We start from the raw sequence: 19311 nt of genomic DNA, 5'->3' as shown, positions 1-19311 counted from the left end.
TGTTTCATTCAATCCATTGTATATGTCCAACGTTAACATTTAAAAAAAGTTTTAAACAGGAAATTATGCATGTTTGATCTCCCATGGAAAAATTTGGAAAAAAATCTTGCCTCTGCTCGTAATATTTTTTAGGAATTCATGATGGAGAATTCTGTTCCTCATTCTGTTCCCCAAACAAATCAATTCATTCAGTTGTGATTTCCAAACTGTCTAAAAGTTTGATTTGTTTCTATGTTTCTGAAGCATGTTTCTGATACCTTAATGTAAAACATAAAATTTTTTAGGAAATCATGATGGACAATTCTGTTCCTCATTCTGTTCCCCAAACACATCAATTCATTCAGTTGTGATTTCCAAACTGTCTAAAAGTTTGAATTGTTTCTTTGTTTCTGAAGCATGTTTCTGATACCTTAATGTAAATCATAACGTTTTTTAGGAATTCATGATGGACAATTCTGTTTCTCTCCAATCCACTAAAAACCTATTTAAATTTTGTGCCAATCTACTAATAAATAAGCAGCCAGTTCTAGAATTAGAGTTTTACACTTTTTTCAGGCTTCTCATTTGTAAGAGCAGCTCTTTCATTTTTCTGCAAATAAACCAATAAATTCGCAGCTAGTTCTGGAGTTATGTTTTTAAACTGTTATTTTGTCATGCTTCTCCTTTGTAAGACCAACTATAGGATAATGGAAGTATACGACTTGGGTGATTTCGAATAAAACCCACGACGTTGCATTAGCAGATATGTTGGCTTCATAGCTCAGTGGTTAGAGCACTGGTCTTGTAAACCAGGGGTCGTGAGTTCAATTCTCACTGGGGCCTTTATTGTTTGTGCCTAGAGTATCTAATAAGATAATTTCTTCATCACAGAAAATACTAAGATGTCATTTCCTTTCAGATAATTGCTTGGCCTAAACTGAAAATATTCAGACATCATTGTTTCATTCAATCCATTGTATATGTCCAACGTTAACATTTAAAAAAAGTTTTAAACAGGAAATTATGCATGTTTGATCTCCCATGGAAAAATTTGGAAAAAAATCTTGCCTCTGCTCGTAATATTTTTTAGGAATTCATGATGGAGAATTCTGTTCCTCATTCTGTTCCCCAAACACATCAATTCATTCAGTTGTGATTTCCAAACTGTCTAAAAGTTTGATTTGTTTCTATGTTTCTGAAGCATGTTTCTGATACCTTAATGTAAAACATAAAATTTTTTAGGAATTCATGATGGACAATTCTGTTCCTCATTCTGTTCCCCAAACACATCAATTCATTCAGTTGTGATTTCCAAACTGTCTAAAAGTTTGAATTGTTTCTTTGTTTCTGAAGCATGTTTCTGATACCTTAATGTAAATCATAACGTTTTTTAGGAATTCATGATGGACAATTCTGTTTCTCTCCAATCCACTAAAAACCTATTTAAATTTTGTGCCAATCTACTAATAAATAAGCAGCCAGTTCTAGAATTAGAGTTTTACACTTTTTTCAGGCTTCTCATTTGTAAGAGCAGCTCTTTCATTTTTCTGCAAATAAACCAATAAATTCGCAGCTAGTTCTGGAGTTATGTTTTTAAACTGTTATTTTGTCATGCTTCTCCTTTGTAAGACCAACTATAGGATAATGGAAGTTTACGACTTGGGTGATTTCGAATAAAACCCACGACGTTGCATTAGCAGATATGTTGGCTTCATAGCTCAGTGGTTAGAGCACTGGTCTTGTAAACCAGGGGTCGTGAGTTCAATTCTCACTGGGGCCTTTATTGTTTGTGCCTAGAGTATCTAATAAGATAATTTCTTCATCACAGAAAATACTAAGATGTCATTTCCTTTCAGATAATTGCTTGGCCTAAACTGAAAATATTCAGACATCATTGTTTCATTCAATCCATTGTATATGTCCAACGTTAACATTTAAAAAAAGTTTTAAACAGGAAATTATGCATGTTTGATCTCCCATGGAAAAATTTGGAAAAAAATCTTGCCTCTGCTCGTAATATTTTTTAGGAATTCATGATGGAGAATTCTGTTCCTCATTCTGTTCCCCAAACAAATCAATTCATTCAGTTGTGATTTCCAAACTGTCTAAAAGTTTGATTTGTTTCTATGTTTCTGAAGCATGTTTCTGATACCTTAATGTAAAACATAAAATTTTTTAGGAAATCATGATGGACAATTCTGTTCCTCATTCTGTTCCCCAAACACATCAATTCATTCAGTTGTGATTTCCAAACTGTCTAAAAGTTTGAATTGTTTCTTTGTTTCTGAAGCATGTTTCTGATACCTTAATGTAAATCATAACGTTTTTTAGGAATTCATGATGGACAATTCTGTTTCTCTCCAATCCACTAAAAACCTATTTAAATTTTGTGCCAATCTACTAATAAATAAGCAGCCAGTTCTAGAATTAGAGTTTTACACTTTTTTCAGGCTTCTCATTTGTAAGAGCAGCTCTTTCATTTTTCTGCAAATAAACCAATAAATTCGCAGCTAGTTCTGGAGTTATGTTTTTAAACTGTTATTTTGTCATGCTTCTCCTTTGTAAGACCAACTATAGGATAATGGAAGTTTACGACTTGGGTGATTTCGAATAAAACCCACGACGTTGCATTAGCAGATATGTTGGCTTCATAGCTCAGTGGTTAGAGCACTGGTCTTGTAAACCAGGGGTCGTGAGTTCAATTCTCACTGGGGCCTTTATTGTTTGTGCCTAGAGTATCTAATAAGATAATTTCTTCATCACAGAAAATACTAAGATGTCATTTCCTTTCAGATAATTGCTTGGCCTAAACTGAAAATATTCAGACATCATTGTTTCATTCAATCCATTGTATATGTCCAACGTTAACATTTAAAAAAAGTTTTAAACAGGAAATTATGCATGTTTGATCTCCCATGGAAAAATTTGGAAAAAAATCTTGCCTCTGCTCGTAATATTTTTTAGGAATTCATGATGGAGAATTCTGTTCCTCATTCTGTTCCCCAAACAAATCAATTCATTCAGTTGTGATTTCCAAACTGTCTAAAAGTTTGATTTGTTTCTATGTTTCTGAAGCATGTTTCTGATACCTTAATGTAAAACATAAAAATTTTTAGGAAATCATGATGGACAATTCTGTTCCTCATTCTGTTCCCCAAACACATCAATTCATTCAGTTGTGATTTCCAAACTGTCTAAAAGTTTGAATTGTTTCTTTGTTTCTGAAGCATGTTTCTGATACCTTAATGTAAATCATAACGTTTTTTAGGAATTCATGATGGACAATTCTGTTTCTCTCCAATCCACTAAAAACCTATTTAAATTTTGTGCCAATCTACTAATAAATAAGCAGCCAGTTCTAGAATTAGAGTTTTACACTTTTTTCAGGCTTCTCATTTGTAAGAGCAGCTCTTTCATTTTTCTGCAAATAAACCAATAAATTCGCAGCTAGTTCTGGAGTTATGTTTTTAAACTGTTATTTTGTCATGCTTCTCCTTTGTAAGACCAACTATAGGATAATGGAAGTATACGACTTGGGTGATTTCGAATAAAACCCACGACGTTGCATTAGCAGATATGTTGGCTTCATAGCTCAGTGGTTAGAGCACTGGTCTTGTAAAACAGGGGTCATGAGTTCAATTCTCACTGGGGCCTTTATTGTTTGTGCCTAGAGTATCTAATAAGATAATTTCTTCATCACAGAAAATACTAAGATGTCATTTCCTTTCAGATAATTGCTTGGCCTAAACTGAAAATATTCAGACATCATTGTTTCATTCAATCCATTGTATATGTCCAACGTTAACATTTAAAAAAAGTTTTAAACAGGAAATTATGCATGTTTGATCTCCCATGGAAAAATTTGGAAAAAAATCTTGCCTCTGCTCGTAATATTTTTTAGGAATTCATGATGGAGAATTCTGTTCCTCATTCTGTTCCCCAAACTCATCAATTCATTCAGTTGTGATTTCCAAACTGTCTAAAAGTTTGATTTGTTTCTATGTTTCTGAAGCATGTTTCTGATACCTTAATGTAAAACATAAAATTTTTTAGGAATTCATGATGGACAATTCTGTTCCTCATTCTGTTCCCCAAACACATCAATTCATTCAGTTGTGATTTCCAAACTGTCTAAAAGTTTGAATTGTTTCTTTGTTTCTGAAGCATGTTTCTGATACCTTAATGTAAATCATAACGTTTTTTAGGAATTCATGATGGACAATTCTGTTTCTCTCCAATCCACTAAAAACCTATTTAAATTTTGTGCCAATCTACTAATAAATAAGCAGCCAGTTCTAGAATTAGAGTTTTACACTTTTTTCAGGCTTCTCATTTGTAAGAGCAGCTCTTTCATTTTTCTGCAAATAAACCAATAAATTCGCAGCTAGTTCTGGAGTTATGTTTTTAAACTGTTATTTTGTCATGCTTCTCCTTTGTAAGACCAACTATAGGATAATGGAAGTTTACGACTTGGGTGATTTCGAATAAAACCCACGACGTTGCATTAGCAGATATGTTGGCTTCATAGCTCAGTGGTTAGAGCACTGGTCTTGTAAACCAGGGGTCGTGAGTTCAATTCTCACTGGGGCCTTTATTGTTTGTGCCTAGAGTATCTAATAAGATAATTTCTTCATCACAGAAAATACTAAGATGTCATTTCCTTTCAGATAATTGCTTGGCCTAAACTGAAAATATTCAGACATCATTGTTTCATTCAATCCATTGTATATGTCCAACGTTAACATTTAAAAAAAGTTTTAAACAGGAAATTATGCATGTTTGATCTCCCATGGAAAAATTTGGAAAAAAATCTTGCCTCTGCTCGTAATATTTTTTAGGAATTCATGATGGAGAATTCTGTTCCTCATTCTGTTCCCCAAACAAATCAATTCATTCAGATGTGATTTCCAAACTGTCTAAAAGTTTGATTTGTTTCTATGTTTCTGAAGCATGTTTCTGATACCTTAATGTAAAACATAAAATTTTTTAGGAAATCATGATGGACAATTCTGTTCCTCATTCTGTTCCCCAAACACATCAATTCATTCAGTTGTGATTTCCAAACTGTCTAAAAGTTTGAATTGTTTCTTTGTTTCTGAAGCATGTTTCTGATACCTTAATGTAAATCATAACGTTTTTTAGGAATTCATGATGGACAATTCTGTTTCTCTCCAATCCACTAAAAACCTATTTAAATTTTGTGCCAATCTACTAATAAATAAGCAGCCAGTTCTAGAATTAGAGTTTTACACTTTTTTCAGGCTTCTCATTTGTAAGAGCAGCTCTTTCATTTTTCTGCAAATAAACCAATAAATTCGCAGCTAGTTCTGGAGTTATGTTTTTAAACTGTTATTTTGTCATGCTTCTCCTTTGTAAGACCAACTATAGGATAATGGAAGTATACGACTTGGGTGATTTCGAATAAAACCCACGACGTTGCATTAGCAGATATGTTGGCTTCATAGCTCAGTGGTTAGAGCACTGGTCTTGTAAACCAGGGGTCGTGAGTTCAATTCTCACTGGGGCCTTTATTGTTTGTGCCTAGAGTATCTAATAAGATAATATCTTCATCACAGAAAATACTAAGATGTCATTTCCTTTCAGATAATTGCTTGGCCTAAACTGAAAATATTCAGACATCATTGTTTCATTCAATCCATTGTATATGTCCAACGTTAACATTTAAAAAAAGTTTTAAACAGGAAATTATGCATGTTTGATCTCCCATGGAAAAATTTGGAAAAAAATCTTGCCTCTGCTCGTAATATTTTTTAGGAATTCATGATGGAGAATTCTGTTCCTCATTCTGTTCCCCAAACAAATCAATTCATTCAGTTGTGATTTCCAAACTGTCTAAAAGTTTGATTTGTTTCTATGTTTCTGAAGCATGTTTCTGATACCTTAATGTAAAACATAAAATTTTTTAGGTAATCATGATGGACAATTCTGTTCCTCATTCTGTTCCCCAAACACATCAATTCATTCAGTTGTGATTTCCAAACTGTCTAAAAGTTTGAATTGTTTCTTTGTTTCTGAAGCATGTTTCTGATACCTTAATGTAAATCATAACGTTTTTTAGGAATTCATGATGGACAATTCTGTTTCTCTCCAATCCACTAAAAACCTATTTAAATTTTGTGCCAATCTACTAATAAATAAGCAGCCAGTTCTAGAATTAGAGTTTTACACTTTTTTCAGGCTTCTCATTTGTAAGAGCAGCTCTTTCATTTTTCTGCAAATAAACCAATAAATTCGCAGCTAGTTCTGGAGTCATGTTTTTAAACTGTTATTTTGTCATGCTTCTCCTTTGTAAGACCAACTATAGGATAATGGAAGTATACGACTTGGGTGATTTCGAATAAAACCCACGACGTTGCATTAGCAGATATGTTGGCTTCATAGCTCAGTGGTTAGAGCACTGGTCTTGTAAACCAGGGGTCGTGAGTTCAATTCTCACTGGGGCCTTTATTGTTTGTGCCTAGAGTATCTAATAAGATAATTTCTTCATCACAGAAAATACTAAGATGTCATTTCCTTTCAGATAATTGCTTGGCCTAAACTGAAAATATTCAGACATCATTGTTTCATTCAATCCATTGTATATGTCCAACGTTAACATTTAAAAAAAGTTTTAAACAGGAAATTATGCATGTTTGATCTCCCATGGAAAAATTTGGAAAAAAATCTTGCCTCTGCTCGTAATATTTTTTAGGAATTCATGATGGAGAATTCTGTTCCTCATTCTGTTCCCCAAACACATCAATTCATTCAGTTGTGATTTCCAAACTGTCTAAAAGTTTGATTTGTTTCTATGTTTCTGAAGCATGTTTCTGATACCTTAATGTAAAACATAAAAATTTTTAGGAATTCATGATGGACAATTCTGTTCCTCATTCTGTTCCCCAAACACATCAATTCATTCAGTTGTGATTTCCAAACTGTCTAAAAGTTTGAATTGTTTCTTTGTTTCTGAAGCATGTTTCTGATACCTTAATGTAAATCATAACGTTTTTTAGGAATTCATGATGGACAATTCTGTTTCTCTCCAATCCACTAAAAACCTATTTAAATTTTGTGCCAATCTACTAATAAATAAGCAGCCAGTTCTAGAATTAGAGTTTTACACTTTTTTCAGGCTTCTCATTTGTAAGAGCAGCTCTTTCATTTTTCTGCAAATAAACCAATAAATTCGCAGCTAGTTCTGGAGTTATGTTTTTAAACTGTTATTTTGTCATGCTTCTCCTTTGTAAGACCAACTATAGGATAATGGAAGTTTACGACTTGGGTGATTTCGAATAAAACCCACGACGTTGCATTAGCAGATATGTTGGCTTCATAGCTCAGTGGTTAGAGCACTGGTCTTGTAAACCAGGGGTCGTGAGTTCAATTCTCACTGGGGCCTTTATTGTTTGTGCCTAGAGTATCTAATAAGATAATTTCTTCATCACAGAAAATACTAAGATGTCATTTCCTTTCAGATAATTGCTTGGCCTAAACTGAAAATATTCAGACATCATTGTTTCATTCAATCCATTGTATATGTCCAACGTTAACATTTAAAAAAAGTTTTAAACAGGAAATTATGCATGTTTGATCTCCCATGGAAAAATTTGGAAAAAAATCTTGCCTCTGCTCGTAATATTTTTTAGGAATTCATGATGGAGAATTCTGTTCCTCATTCTGTTCCCCAAACACATCAATTCATTCAGTTGTGATTTCCAAACTGTCTAAAAGTTTGAATTGTTTCTTTGTTTCTGAAGCATGTTTCTGATACCTTAATGTAAATCATAACGTTTTTTAGGAATTCATGATGGACAATTCTGTTTCTCTCCAATCCACTAAAAACCTATTTAAATTTTGTGCCAATCTACTAATAAATAAGCAGCCAGTTCTAGAATTAGAGTTTTACACTTTTTTCAGGCTTCTCATTTGTAAGAGCAGCTCTTTCATTTTTCTGCAAATAAACCAATAAATTCGCAGCTAGTTCTGGAGTTATGTTTTTAAACTGTTATTTTGTCATGCTTCTCCTTTGTAAGACCAACTATAGGATAATGGAAGTATACGACTTGGGTGATTTCGAATAAAACCCACGACGTTGCATTAGCAGATATGTTGGCTTCATAGCTCAGTGGTTAGAGCACTGGTCTTGTAAACCAGGGGTCGTGAGTTCAATTCTCACTGGGGCCTTTATTGTTTGTGCCTAGAGTATCTAATAAGATAATTTCTTCATCACAGAAAATACTAAGATGTCATTTCCTTTCAGATAATTGCTTGGCCTAAACTGAAAATATTCAGACATCATTGTTTCATTCAATCCATTGTATATGTCCAACGTTAACATTTAAAAAAAGTTTTAAACAGGAAATTATGCATGTTTGATCTCCCATAGAAAAATTTGGTAAAAAATCTTGCCTCTGCTCGTAATATTTTTTAGGAATTCATGATGGAGAATTCTGTTCCTCATTCTGTTCCCCAAACACATCAATTCATTCAGTTGTGATTTCCAAACTGTCTAAAAGTTTGATTTGTTTCTATGTTTCTGAAGCATGTTTCTGATACCTTAATGTAAAACATAAAATTTTTTAGGAATTCATGATGGACAATTCTGTTCCTCATTCTGTTCCCCAAACACATCAATTCATTCAGTTGTGATTTCCAAACTGTCTAAAAGTTTGAATTGTTTCTTTGTTTCTGAAGCATGTTTCTGATACCTTAATGTAAATCATAAAGTTTTTTAGGAATTCATGATGGACAATTCTGTTTCTCTCCAATCCACTAAAAACCTATTTAAATTTTGTGCCAATCTACTAATAAATAAGCAGCCAGTTCTAGAATTAGAGTTTTACACTTTTTTCAGGCTTCTCATTTGTAAGAGCAGCTCTTTCATTTTTCTGCAAATAAACCAATAAATTCGCAGCTAGTTCTGGAGTTATGTTTTTAAACTGTTATTTTGTCATGCTTCTCCTTTGTAAGACCAACTATAGGATAATGGAAGTATACGACTTGGGTGATTTCGAATAAAACCCACGACGTTGCATTAGCAGATATGTTGGCTTCATAGCTCAGTGGTTAGAGCACTGGTCTTGTAAACCAGGGGTCGTGAGTTCAATTCTCACTGGGGCCTTTATTGTTTGTGCCTAGAGTATCTAATAAGATAATTTCTTCATCACAGAAAATACTAAGATGTCATTTCCTTTCAGATAATTGCTTGGCCTAAACTGAAAATATTCAGACATCATTGTTTCATTCAATCCATTGTATATGTCCAACGTTAACATTTAAAAAAAGTTTTAAACAGGAAATTATGCATGTTTGATCTCCCATAGAAAAATTTGGAAAAAAATCTTGCCTCTGCTCGTAATATTTTTTAGGAATTCATGATGGAGAATTCTGTTCCTCATTCTGTTCCCCAAACACATCAATTCATTCAGTTGTGATTTCCAAACTGTCTAAAAGTTTGATTTGTTTCTATGTTTCTGAAGCATGTTTCTGATACCTTAATGTAAAACATAACATTTTTTAGGAATTCATGATGGACAATTCTGTTCCTCATTCTGTTCCCCAAACACATCAATTCATTCAGTTGTGATTTCCAAACTGTCTAAAAGTTTGAATTGTTTCTTTGTTTCTGAAGCATGTTTCTGATACCTTAATGTAAATCATAACGTTTTTTAGGAATTCATGATGGACAATTCTGTTTCTCTCCAATCCACTAAAAACCTATTTAAATTTTGTGCCAATCTACTAATAAATAAGCAGCCAGTTCTAGAATTAGAGTTTTACACTTTTTTCAGGCTTCTCATTTGTAAGAGCAGCTCTTTCATTTTTCTGCAAATAAACCAATAAATTCGCAGCTAGTTCTGGAGTTATGTTTTTAAACTGTTATTTTGTCATGCTTCTCCTTTGTAAGACCAACTATAGGATAATGGAAGTATACGACTTGGGTGATTTCGAATAAAACCCACGACGTTGCATCAGCAGATATGTTGGCTTCATAGCTCAGTGGTTAGAGCAGGGGTCGTGAGTTCAATTCTCACTGGGGCCTTTATTGTTTGTGCCTAGAGTATCTAATAAGATAATTTCTTCATCACAGAAAATACTAAGATGTCATTTCCTTTCAGATAATTGCTTGGCCTAAACTGAAAATATTCAGACATCATTGTTTCATTCAATCCATTGTATATGTCCAACGTTAACATTTAAAAAAAGTTTTAAACAGGAAATTATGCATGTTTGATCTCCCATGGAAAAATTTGGAAAAAAATCTTGCCTCTGCTCGTAATATTTTTTAGGAATTCATGATGGAGAATTCTGTTCCTCATTCTGTTCCCCAAACACATCAATTCATTCAGTTGTGATTTCCAAACTGTCTAAAAGTTTGATTTGTTTCTATGTTTCTGAAGCATGTTTCTGATACCTTAATGTAAAACATAAAATTTTTTAGGAATTCATGATGGACAATTCTGTTCCTCATTCTGTTCCCCAAACACATCAATTCATTCAGTTGTGATTTCCAAACTGTCTAAAAGTTTGAATTGTTTCTTTGTTTCTGAAGCATGTTTCTGATACCTTAATGTAAATCATAAAGTTTTTTAGGAATTCATGATGGACAATTCTGTTTCTCTCCAATCCACTAAAAACCTATTTAAATTTTGTGCCAATCTACTAATAAATAAGCAGCCAGTTCTAGAATTAGAGTTTTACACTTTTTTCAGGCTTCTCATTTGTAAGAGCAGCTCTTTCATTTTTCTGCAAATAAACCAATAAATTCGCAGCTAGTTCTGGAGTTATGTTTTTAAACTGTTATTTTGTCATGCTTCTCCTTTGTAAGACCAACTATAGGATAATGGAAGTATACGACTTGGGTGATTTCGAATAAAACCCACGACGTTGCATTAGCAGATATGTTGGCTTCATAGCTCAGTGGTTAGAGCACTGGTCTTGTAAACCAGGGGTCGTGAGTTCAATTCTCACTGGGGCCTTTATTGTTTGTGCCTAGAGTATCTAATAAGATAATTTCTTCATCACAGAAAATACTAAGATGTCATTTCCTTTCAGATAATTGCTTGGCCTAAACTGAAAATATTCAGACATCATTGTTTCATTCAATCCATTGTATATGTCCAACGTTAACATTTAAAAAAAGTTTTAAACAGGAAATTATGCATGTTTGATCTCCCATGGAAAAATTTGGAAAAAAATCTTGCCTCTGCTCGTAATATTTTTTAGGAATTCATGATGGACAATTCTGTTCCTCATTCTGTTCCCCAAACACATCAATTCATTCAGTTGTGATTTCCAAACTGTCTAAAAGTTTGAATTGTTTCTTTGTTTCTGAAGCATGTTTCTGATACCTTAATGTAAATCATAAAGTTTTTTAGGAATTCATGATGGACAATTCTGTTTCTCTCCAATCCACTAAAAACCTATTTAAATTTTGTGCCAATCTACTAATAAATAAGCAGCCAGTTCTAGAATTAGAGTTTTACACTTTTTTCAGGCTTCTCATTTGTAAGAGCAGCTCTTTCATTTTTCTGCAAATAAACCAATAAATTCGCAGCTAGTTCTGGAGTTATGTTTTTAAACTGTTATTTTGTCATGCTTCTCCTTTGTAAGACCAACTATAGGATAATGGAAGTATACGACCTGGGTGATTTCGAATAAAACCCACGACGTTGCATTAGCAGATATGTTGGCTTCATAGCTCAGTGGTTAGAGCACTGGTCTTGTAAACCAGGGGTCGTGAGTTCAATTCTCACTGGGGCCTTTATTGTTTGTGCCTAGAGTATCTAATAAGATAATTTCTTCATCACAGAAAATACTAAGATGTCATTTCCTTTCAGATAATTGCTTGGCCTAAACTGAAAATATTCAGACATCATTGTTTCATTCAATCCATTGTATATGTCCAACGTTAACATTTAAAAAAAGTTTTAAACAGGAAATTATGCATGTTTGATCTCCCATAGAAAAATTTGGAAAAAAATCTTGCCTCTGCTCGTAATATTTTTTAGGAATTCATGATGGAGAATTCTGTTCCTCATTCTGTTCCCCAAACACATCAATTCATTCAGTTGTGATTTCCAAACTGTCTAAAAGTTTGATTTGTTTCTATGTTTCTGAAGCATGTTTCTGATACCTTAATGTAAAACATAACATTTTTTAGGAATTCATGATGGACAATTCTGTTCCTCATTCTGTTCCCCAAACACATCAATTCATTCAGTTGTGATTTCCAAACTGTCTAAAAGTTTGAATTGTTTCTTTGTTTCTGAAGCATGTTTCTGATACCTTAATGTAAATCATAACGTTTTTTAGGAATTCATGATGGACAATTCTGTTTCTCTCCAATCCACTAAAAACCTATTTAAATTTTGTGCCAATCTACTAATAAATAAGCAGCCAGTTCTAGAATTAGAGTTTTACACTTTTTTCAGGCTTCTCATTTGTAAGAGCAGCTCTTTCATTTTTCTGCAAATAAACCAATAAATTCGCAGCTAGTTCTGGAGTTATGTTTTTAAACTGTTATTTTGTCATGCTTCTCCTTTGTAAGACCAACTATAGGATAATGGAAGTATACGACTTGGGTGATTTCGAATAAAACCCACGACGTTGCATCAGCAGATATGTTGGCTTCATAGCTCAGTGGTTAGAGCACTGGTCTTGTAAACCAGGGGTCGTGAGTTCAATTCTCACTGGGGCCTTTATTGTTTGTGCCTAGAGTATCTAATAAGATAATTTCTTCATCACAGAAAATACTAAGATGTCATTTCCTTTCAGATAATTGCTTGGCCTAAACTGAAAATATTCAGACATCATTGTTTCATTCAATCCATTGTATATGTCCAACGTTAACATTTAAAAAAAGTTTTAAACAGGAAATTATGCATGTTTGATCTCCCATAGAAAAATTTGGAAAAAAATCTTGCCTCTGCTCGTAATATTTTTTAGGAATTCATGATGGAGAATTCTGTTCCTCATTCTGTTCCCCAAACACATCAATTCATTCAGTTGTGATTTCCAAACTGTCTAAAAGTTTGATTTGTTTCTATGTTTCTGAAGCATGTTTCTGATACCTTAATGTAAAACATAACATTTTTTAGGAATTCATGATGGACAATTCTGTTCCTCATTCTGTTCCCCAAACACATCAATTCATTCAGTTGTGATTTCCAAACTGTCTAAAAGTTTGAATTGTTTCTTTGTTTCTGAAGCATGTTTCTGATACCTTAATGTAAATCATAAAGTTTTTTAGGAATTCATGATGGACAATTCTGTTTCTCTCCAATCCACTAAAAACCTATTTAAATTTTGTGCCAATCTACTAATAAATAAGCAGCCAGTTCTAGAATTAGAGTTTTACACTTTTTTCAGGCTTCTCATTTGTAAGAGCAGCTCTTTCATTTTTCTGCAAATAAACCAATAAATTCGCAGCTAGTTCTGGAGTTATGTTTTTAAACTGTTATTTTGTCATGCTTCTCCTTTGTAAGACCAACTATAGGATAATGGAAGTATACGACCTGGGTGATTTCGAATAAAACCCACGACGTTGCATTAGCAGATATGTTGGCTTCATAGCTCAGTGGTTAGAGCACTGGTCTTGTAAACCAGGGGTCGTGAGTTCAATTCTCACTGGGGCCTTTATTGTTTGTGCCTAGAGTATCTAATAAGATAATTTCTTCATCACAGAAAATACTAAGATGTCATTTCCTTTCAGATAATTGCTTGGCCTAAACTGAAAATATTCAGACATCATTGTTTCATTCAATCCATTGTATATGTCCAACGTTAACATTTAAAAAAAGTTTTAAACAGGAAATTATGCATGTTTGATCTCCCATAGAAAAATTTGGAAAAAAATCTTGCCTCTGCTCGTAATATTTTTTAGGAATTCATGATGGAGAATTCTGTTCCTCATTCTGTTCCCCAAACACATCAATTCATTCAGTTGTGATTTCCAAACTGTCTAAAAGTTTGATTTGTTTCTATGTTTCTGAAGCATGTTTCTGATACCTTAATGTAAAACATAACATTTTTTAGGAATTCATGATGGACAATTCTGTTCCTCATTCTGTTCCCCAAACACATCAATTCATTCAGTTGTGATTTCCAAACTGTCTAAAAGTTTGAATTGTTTCTTTGTTTCTGAAGCATGTTTCTGATACCTTAATGTAAATCATAACGTTTTTTAGGAATTCATGATGGACAATTCTGTTTCTCTCCAATCCACTAAAAACCTATTTAAATTTTGTGCCAATCTACTAATAAATAAGCAGCCAGTTCTAGAATTAGAGTTTTACACTTTTTTCAGGCTTCTCATTTGTAAGAGCAGCTCTTTCATTTTTCTGCAAATAAACCAATAAATTCGCAGCTAGTTCTGGAGTTATGTTTTTAAACTGTTATTTTGTCATGCTTCTCCTTTGTAAGACCAACTATAGGATAATGGAAGTATACGACTTGGGTGATTTCGAATAAAACCCACGACGTTGCATCAGCAGATATGTTGGCTTCATAGCTCAGTGGTTAGAGCACTGGTCTTGTAAACCAGGGGTCGTGAGTTCAATTCTCACTGGGGCCTTTATTGTTTGTGCCTAGAGTATCTAATAAGATAATTTCTTCATCACAGAAAATACTAAGATGTCATTTCCTTTCAGATAATTGCTTGGCCTAAACTGAAAATATTCAGACATCATTGTTTCATTCAATCCATTGTATATGTCCAACGTTAACATTTAAAAAAAGTTTTAAACAGGAAATTATGCATGTTTGATCTCCCATAGAAAAATTTGGAAAAAAATCTTGCCTCTGCTCGTAATATTTTTTAGGAATTCATGATGGAGAATTCTGTTCCTCATTCTGTTCCCCAAACACATCAATTCATTCAGTTGTGATTTCCAAACTGTCTAAAAGTTTGATTTGTTTCTATGTTTCTGAAGCATGTTTCTGATACCTTAATGTAAAACATAACATTTTTTAGGAATTCATGATGGACAATTCTGTTCCTCATTCTGTTCCCCAAACACATCAATTCATTCAGTTGTGATTTCCAAACTGTCTAAAAGTTTGAATTGTTTCTTTGTTTCTGAAGCATGTTTCTGATACCTTAATGTAAATCATAAAGTTTTTTAGGAATTCATGATGGACAATTCTGTTTCTCTCCAATCCACTAAAAACCTATTTAAATTTTGTGCCAATCTACTAATAAATAAGCAGCCAGTTCTAGAATTAGAGTTTTACACTTTTTTCAGGCTTCTCATTTGTAAGAGCAGCTCTTTCATTTTTCTGCAAATAAACCAATAAATTCGCAGCTAGTTCTGGAGTTATGTTTTTAAACTGTTATTTTGTCATGCTTCTCCTTTGTAAGACCAACTATAGGATAATGGAAGTATACGACTTGGGTGATTTCGAATAAAACCCACGACGTTGCATTAGCAGATATGTTGGCTTCATAGCTCAGTGGTTAGAGCACTGGTCTTGTAAACCAGGGGTCGTGAGTTCAATTCTCACTGGGGCCTTTATTGTTTGTGCCTAGAGTATCTAATAAGATAATTTCTTCATCACAGAAAATACTAAGATGTCATTTCCTTTCAGATAATTGCTTGGCCTAAACTGAAAATATTCAGACATCATTGTTTCATTCAATCCATTGTATATGTCCAACGTTAACATTTAAAAAAAGTTTTAAACAGGAAATTATGCATGTTTGATCTCCCATAGAAAAATTTGGAAAAAAATCTTGCCTCTGCTCGTAATATTTTTTAGGAATTCATGATGGAGAATTCTGTTCCTCATTCTGTTCCCCAAACACATCAATTCATTCAGTTGTGATTTCCAAACTGTCTAAAAGTTTGATTTGTTTCTATGTTTCTGAAGCATGTTTCTGATACCTTAATGTAAAACATAACATTTTTTAGGAATTCATGATGGACAATTCTGTTCCTCATTCTGTTCCCCAAACACATCAATTCATTCAGTTGTGATTTCCAAACTGTCTAAAAGTTTGAATTGTTTCTTTGTTTCTGAAGCATGTTTCTGATACCTTAATGTAAATCATAACGTTTTTTAGGAATTCATGATGGACAATTCTGTTTCTCTCCAATCCACTAAAAACCTATTTAAATTTTGTGCCAATCTACTAATAAATAAGCAGCCAGTTCTAGAATTAGAGTTTTACACTTTTTTCAGGCTTCTCATTTGTAAGAGCAGCTCTTTCATTTTTCTGCAAATAAACCAATAAATTCGCAGCTAGTTCTGGAGTTATGTTTTTAAACTGTTATTTTGTCATGCTTCTCCTTTGTAAGACCAACTATAGGATAATGGAAGTATACGACTTGGGTGATTTCGAATAAAACCCACGACGTTGCATCAGCAGATATGTTGGCTTCATAGCTCAGTGGTTAGAGCACTGGTCTTGTAAACCAGGGGTCGTGAGTTCAATTCTCACTGGGGCCTTTATTGTTTGTGCCTAGAGTATCTAATAAGATAATTTCTTCATCACAGAAAATACTAAGATGTCATTTCCTTTCAGATAATTGCTTGGCCTAAACTGAAAATATTCAGACATCATTGTTTCATTCAATCCATTGTATATGTCCAACGTTAACATTTAAAAAAAGTTTTAAACAGGAAATTATGCATGTTTGATCTCCCATAGAAAAATTTGGAAAAAAATCTTGCCTCTGCTCGTAATATTTTTTAGGAATTCATGATGGAGAATTCTGTTCCTCATTCTGTTCCCCAAACACATCAATTCATTCAGTTGTGATTTCCAAACTGTCTAAAAGTTTGATTTGTTTCTATGTTTCTGAAGCATGTTTCTGATACCTTAATGTAAAACATAACATTTTTTAGGAATTCATGATGGACAATTCTGTTCCTCATTCTGTTCCCCAAACACATCAATTCATTCAGTTGTGATTTCCAAACTGTCTAAAAGTTTGAATTGTTTCTTTGTTTCTGAAGCATGTTTCTGATACCTTAATGTAAATCATAACGTTTTTTAGGAATTCATGATGGACAATTCTGTTTCTCTCCAATCCACTAAAAACCTATTTAAATTTTGTGCCAATCTACTAATAAATAAGCAGCCAGTTCTAGAATTAGAGTTTTACACTTTTTTCAGGCTTCTCATTTGTAAGAGCAGCTCTTTCATTTTTCTGCAAATAAACCAATAAATTCGCAGCTAGTTCTGGAGTTATGTTTTTAAACTGTTATTTTGTCATGCTTCTCCTTTGTAAGACCAACTATAGGATAATGGAAGTATACGACTTGGGTGATTTCGAATAAAACCCACGACGTTGCATCAGCAGATATGTTGGCTTCATAGCTCAGTGGTTAGAGCACTGGTCTTGTAAACCAGGGGTCGTGAGTTCAATTCTCACTGGGGCCTTTATTGTTTGTGCCTAGAGTATCTAATAAGATAATTTCTTCATCACAGAAAATACTAAGATGTCATTTCCTTTCAGATAATTGCTTGGCCTAAACTGAAAATATTCAGACATCATTGTTTCATTCAATCCATTGTATATGTCCAACGTTAACATTTAAAAAAAGTTTTAAACAGGAAATTATGCATGTTTGATCTCCCATAGAAAAATTTGGAAAAAAATCTTGCCTCTGCTCGTAATATTTTTTAGGAATTCATGATGGAGAATTCTGTTCCTCATTCTGTTCCCCAAACACATCAATTCATTCAGTTGTGATTTCCAAACTGTCTAAAAGTTTGATTTGTTTCTATGTTTCTGAAGCATGTTTCTGATACCTTAATGTAAAACATAACATTTTTTAGGAATTCATGATGGACAATTCTGTTCCTCATTCTGTTCCCCAAACACATCAATTCATTCAGTTGTGATTTCCAAACTGTCTAAAAGTTTGAATTGTTTCTTTGTTTCTGAAGCATGTTTCTGATACCTTAATGTAAATCATAACGTTTTTTAGGAATTCATGATGGACAATTCTGTTTCTCTCCAATCCACTAAAAACCTATTTAAATTTTGTGCCAATCTACTAATAAATAAGCAGCCAGTTCTAGAATTAGAGTTTTACACTTTTTTCAGGCTTCTCATTTGTAAGAGCAGCTCTTTCATTTTTCTGCAAATAAACCAATAAATTCGCAGCTAGTTCTGGAGTTATGTTTTTAAACTGTTATTTTGTCATGCTTCTCCTTTGTAAGACCAACTATAGGATAATGGAAGTATACGACTTGGGTGATTTCGAATAAAACCCACGACGTTGCATCAGCAGATATGTTGGCTTCATAGCTCAGTGGTTAGAGCACTGGTCTTGTAAACCAGGGGTCGTGAGTTCAATTCTCACTGGGGCCTTTATTGTTTGTGCCTAGAGTATCTAATAAGATAATTTCTTCATCACAGAAAATACTAAGATGTCATTTCCTTTCAGATAATTGCTTGGCCTAAACTGAAAATATTCAGACATCATTGTTTCATTCAATCCATTGTATATGTCCAACGTTAACATTTAAAAAAAGTTTTAAACAGGAAATTATGCATGTTTGATCTCCCATGGAAAAATTTGGAAAAAAATCTTGCCTCTGCTCGTAATATTTTTTAGGAATTCATGATGGAGAATTCTGTTCCTCATTCTGTTCCCCAAACACATCAATTCATTCAGTTGTGATTTCCAAACTGTCTAAAAGTTTGATTTGTTTCTATGTTTCTGAAGCATGTTTCTGATACCTTAATGTAAAACATAAAATTTTTTAGGAATTCATGATGGACAATTCTGTTCCTCATTCTGTTCCCCAAACACATCAATTCATTCAGTTGTGATTTCCAAACTGTCTAAAAGTTTGAATTGTTTCTTTGTTTCTGAAGCATGTTTCTGATACCTTAATGTAAATCATAAAGTTTTTTAGGAATTCATGATGGACAATTCTGTTTCTCTCCAATCCACTAAAAACCTATTTAAATTTTGTGCCAATCTACTAATAAATAAGCAGCCAGTTCTAGAATTAGAGTTTTACACTTTTTTCAGGCTTCTCATTTGTAAGAGCAGCTCTTTCATTTTTCTGCAAATAAACCAATAAATTCGCAGCTAGTTCTGGAGTTATGTTTTTAAACTGTTATTTTGTCATGCTTCTCCTTTGTAAGACCAACTATAGGATAATGGAAGTTTACGACTTGGGTGATTTCGAATAAAACCCACGACGTTGCATTAGCAGATATGTTGGCTTCATAGCTCAGTGGTTAGAGCACTGGTCTTGTAAACCAGGGGTCGTGAGTTCAATTCTCACTGGGGCCTTTATTGTTTGTGCCTAGAGTATCTAATAAGATAATTTCTTCATCACAGAAAATACTAAGATGTCATTTC

General features: G+C 33.3%; 20 non-coding genes across 20 annotated transcripts; all 20 read left to right on the top strand.

Moving 5' to 3' along the window:
* Positions 1 to 749: 749 nt before the first annotated feature.
* On the top strand, positions 750 to 822 carry TRNAT-UGU (transfer RNA threonine (anticodon UGU)). Its single transcript has one exon. It is a non-coding gene; the product is annotated as a tRNA-Thr (tRNA).
* An 864-nt stretch (positions 823 to 1686) lies between these two features.
* Positions 1687 to 1759, top strand: TRNAT-UGU (transfer RNA threonine (anticodon UGU)). The gene has a single exon. It is a non-coding gene; the product is annotated as a tRNA-Thr (tRNA).
* An 864-nt stretch (positions 1760 to 2623) lies between these two features.
* TRNAT-UGU (transfer RNA threonine (anticodon UGU)) lies at positions 2624 to 2696 on the top strand. Its single transcript has one exon. It is a non-coding gene; the product is annotated as a tRNA-Thr (tRNA).
* Positions 2697 to 3560: 864 nt separating this feature from the next.
* TRNAT-UGU (transfer RNA threonine (anticodon UGU)) lies at positions 3561 to 3633 on the top strand. Its single transcript has one exon. It is a non-coding gene; the product is annotated as a tRNA-Thr (tRNA).
* An 864-nt stretch (positions 3634 to 4497) lies between these two features.
* Positions 4498 to 4570, top strand: TRNAT-UGU (transfer RNA threonine (anticodon UGU)). Its single transcript has one exon. It is a non-coding gene; the product is annotated as a tRNA-Thr (tRNA).
* Positions 4571 to 5434: 864 nt separating this feature from the next.
* Positions 5435 to 5507, top strand: TRNAT-UGU (transfer RNA threonine (anticodon UGU)). Its single transcript has one exon. It is a non-coding gene; the product is annotated as a tRNA-Thr (tRNA).
* Positions 5508 to 6371: 864 nt separating this feature from the next.
* TRNAT-UGU (transfer RNA threonine (anticodon UGU)) lies at positions 6372 to 6444 on the top strand. The gene has a single exon. It is a non-coding gene; the product is annotated as a tRNA-Thr (tRNA).
* Positions 6445 to 7308: 864 nt separating this feature from the next.
* On the top strand, positions 7309 to 7381 carry TRNAT-UGU (transfer RNA threonine (anticodon UGU)). Its single transcript has one exon. It is a non-coding gene; the product is annotated as a tRNA-Thr (tRNA).
* A 712-nt stretch (positions 7382 to 8093) lies between these two features.
* On the top strand, positions 8094 to 8166 carry TRNAT-UGU (transfer RNA threonine (anticodon UGU)). The gene has a single exon. It is a non-coding gene; the product is annotated as a tRNA-Thr (tRNA).
* Positions 8167 to 9030: 864 nt separating this feature from the next.
* TRNAT-UGU (transfer RNA threonine (anticodon UGU)) lies at positions 9031 to 9103 on the top strand. Its single transcript has one exon. It is a non-coding gene; the product is annotated as a tRNA-Thr (tRNA).
* Positions 9104 to 10888: 1785 nt separating this feature from the next.
* Positions 10889 to 10961, top strand: TRNAT-UGU (transfer RNA threonine (anticodon UGU)). Its single transcript has one exon. It is a non-coding gene; the product is annotated as a tRNA-Thr (tRNA).
* Positions 10962 to 11673: 712 nt separating this feature from the next.
* Positions 11674 to 11746, top strand: TRNAT-UGU (transfer RNA threonine (anticodon UGU)). Its single transcript has one exon. It is a non-coding gene; the product is annotated as a tRNA-Thr (tRNA).
* Positions 11747 to 12610: 864 nt separating this feature from the next.
* On the top strand, positions 12611 to 12683 carry TRNAT-UGU (transfer RNA threonine (anticodon UGU)). The gene has a single exon. It is a non-coding gene; the product is annotated as a tRNA-Thr (tRNA).
* An 864-nt stretch (positions 12684 to 13547) lies between these two features.
* On the top strand, positions 13548 to 13620 carry TRNAT-UGU (transfer RNA threonine (anticodon UGU)). The gene has a single exon. It is a non-coding gene; the product is annotated as a tRNA-Thr (tRNA).
* Positions 13621 to 14484: 864 nt separating this feature from the next.
* TRNAT-UGU (transfer RNA threonine (anticodon UGU)) lies at positions 14485 to 14557 on the top strand. Its single transcript has one exon. It is a non-coding gene; the product is annotated as a tRNA-Thr (tRNA).
* An 864-nt stretch (positions 14558 to 15421) lies between these two features.
* Positions 15422 to 15494, top strand: TRNAT-UGU (transfer RNA threonine (anticodon UGU)). Its single transcript has one exon. It is a non-coding gene; the product is annotated as a tRNA-Thr (tRNA).
* An 864-nt stretch (positions 15495 to 16358) lies between these two features.
* On the top strand, positions 16359 to 16431 carry TRNAT-UGU (transfer RNA threonine (anticodon UGU)). Its single transcript has one exon. It is a non-coding gene; the product is annotated as a tRNA-Thr (tRNA).
* Positions 16432 to 17295: 864 nt separating this feature from the next.
* Positions 17296 to 17368, top strand: TRNAT-UGU (transfer RNA threonine (anticodon UGU)). The gene has a single exon. It is a non-coding gene; the product is annotated as a tRNA-Thr (tRNA).
* An 864-nt stretch (positions 17369 to 18232) lies between these two features.
* On the top strand, positions 18233 to 18305 carry TRNAT-UGU (transfer RNA threonine (anticodon UGU)). Its single transcript has one exon. It is a non-coding gene; the product is annotated as a tRNA-Thr (tRNA).
* Positions 18306 to 19169: 864 nt separating this feature from the next.
* TRNAT-UGU (transfer RNA threonine (anticodon UGU)) lies at positions 19170 to 19242 on the top strand. The gene has a single exon. It is a non-coding gene; the product is annotated as a tRNA-Thr (tRNA).
* Positions 19243 to 19311: the final 69 nt, after the last annotated feature.

This window comes from Rhinoderma darwinii, unplaced genomic scaffold, assembly GCF_050947455.1.
Source record: "Rhinoderma darwinii isolate aRhiDar2 unplaced genomic scaffold, aRhiDar2.hap1 Scaffold_759, whole genome shotgun sequence".
NCBI classification, from domain to species: Eukaryota; Metazoa; Chordata; class Amphibia; order Anura; family Rhinodermatidae; genus Rhinoderma; species Rhinoderma darwinii.
This window is presented reverse-complemented; position numbering and strand designations above follow the sequence as displayed.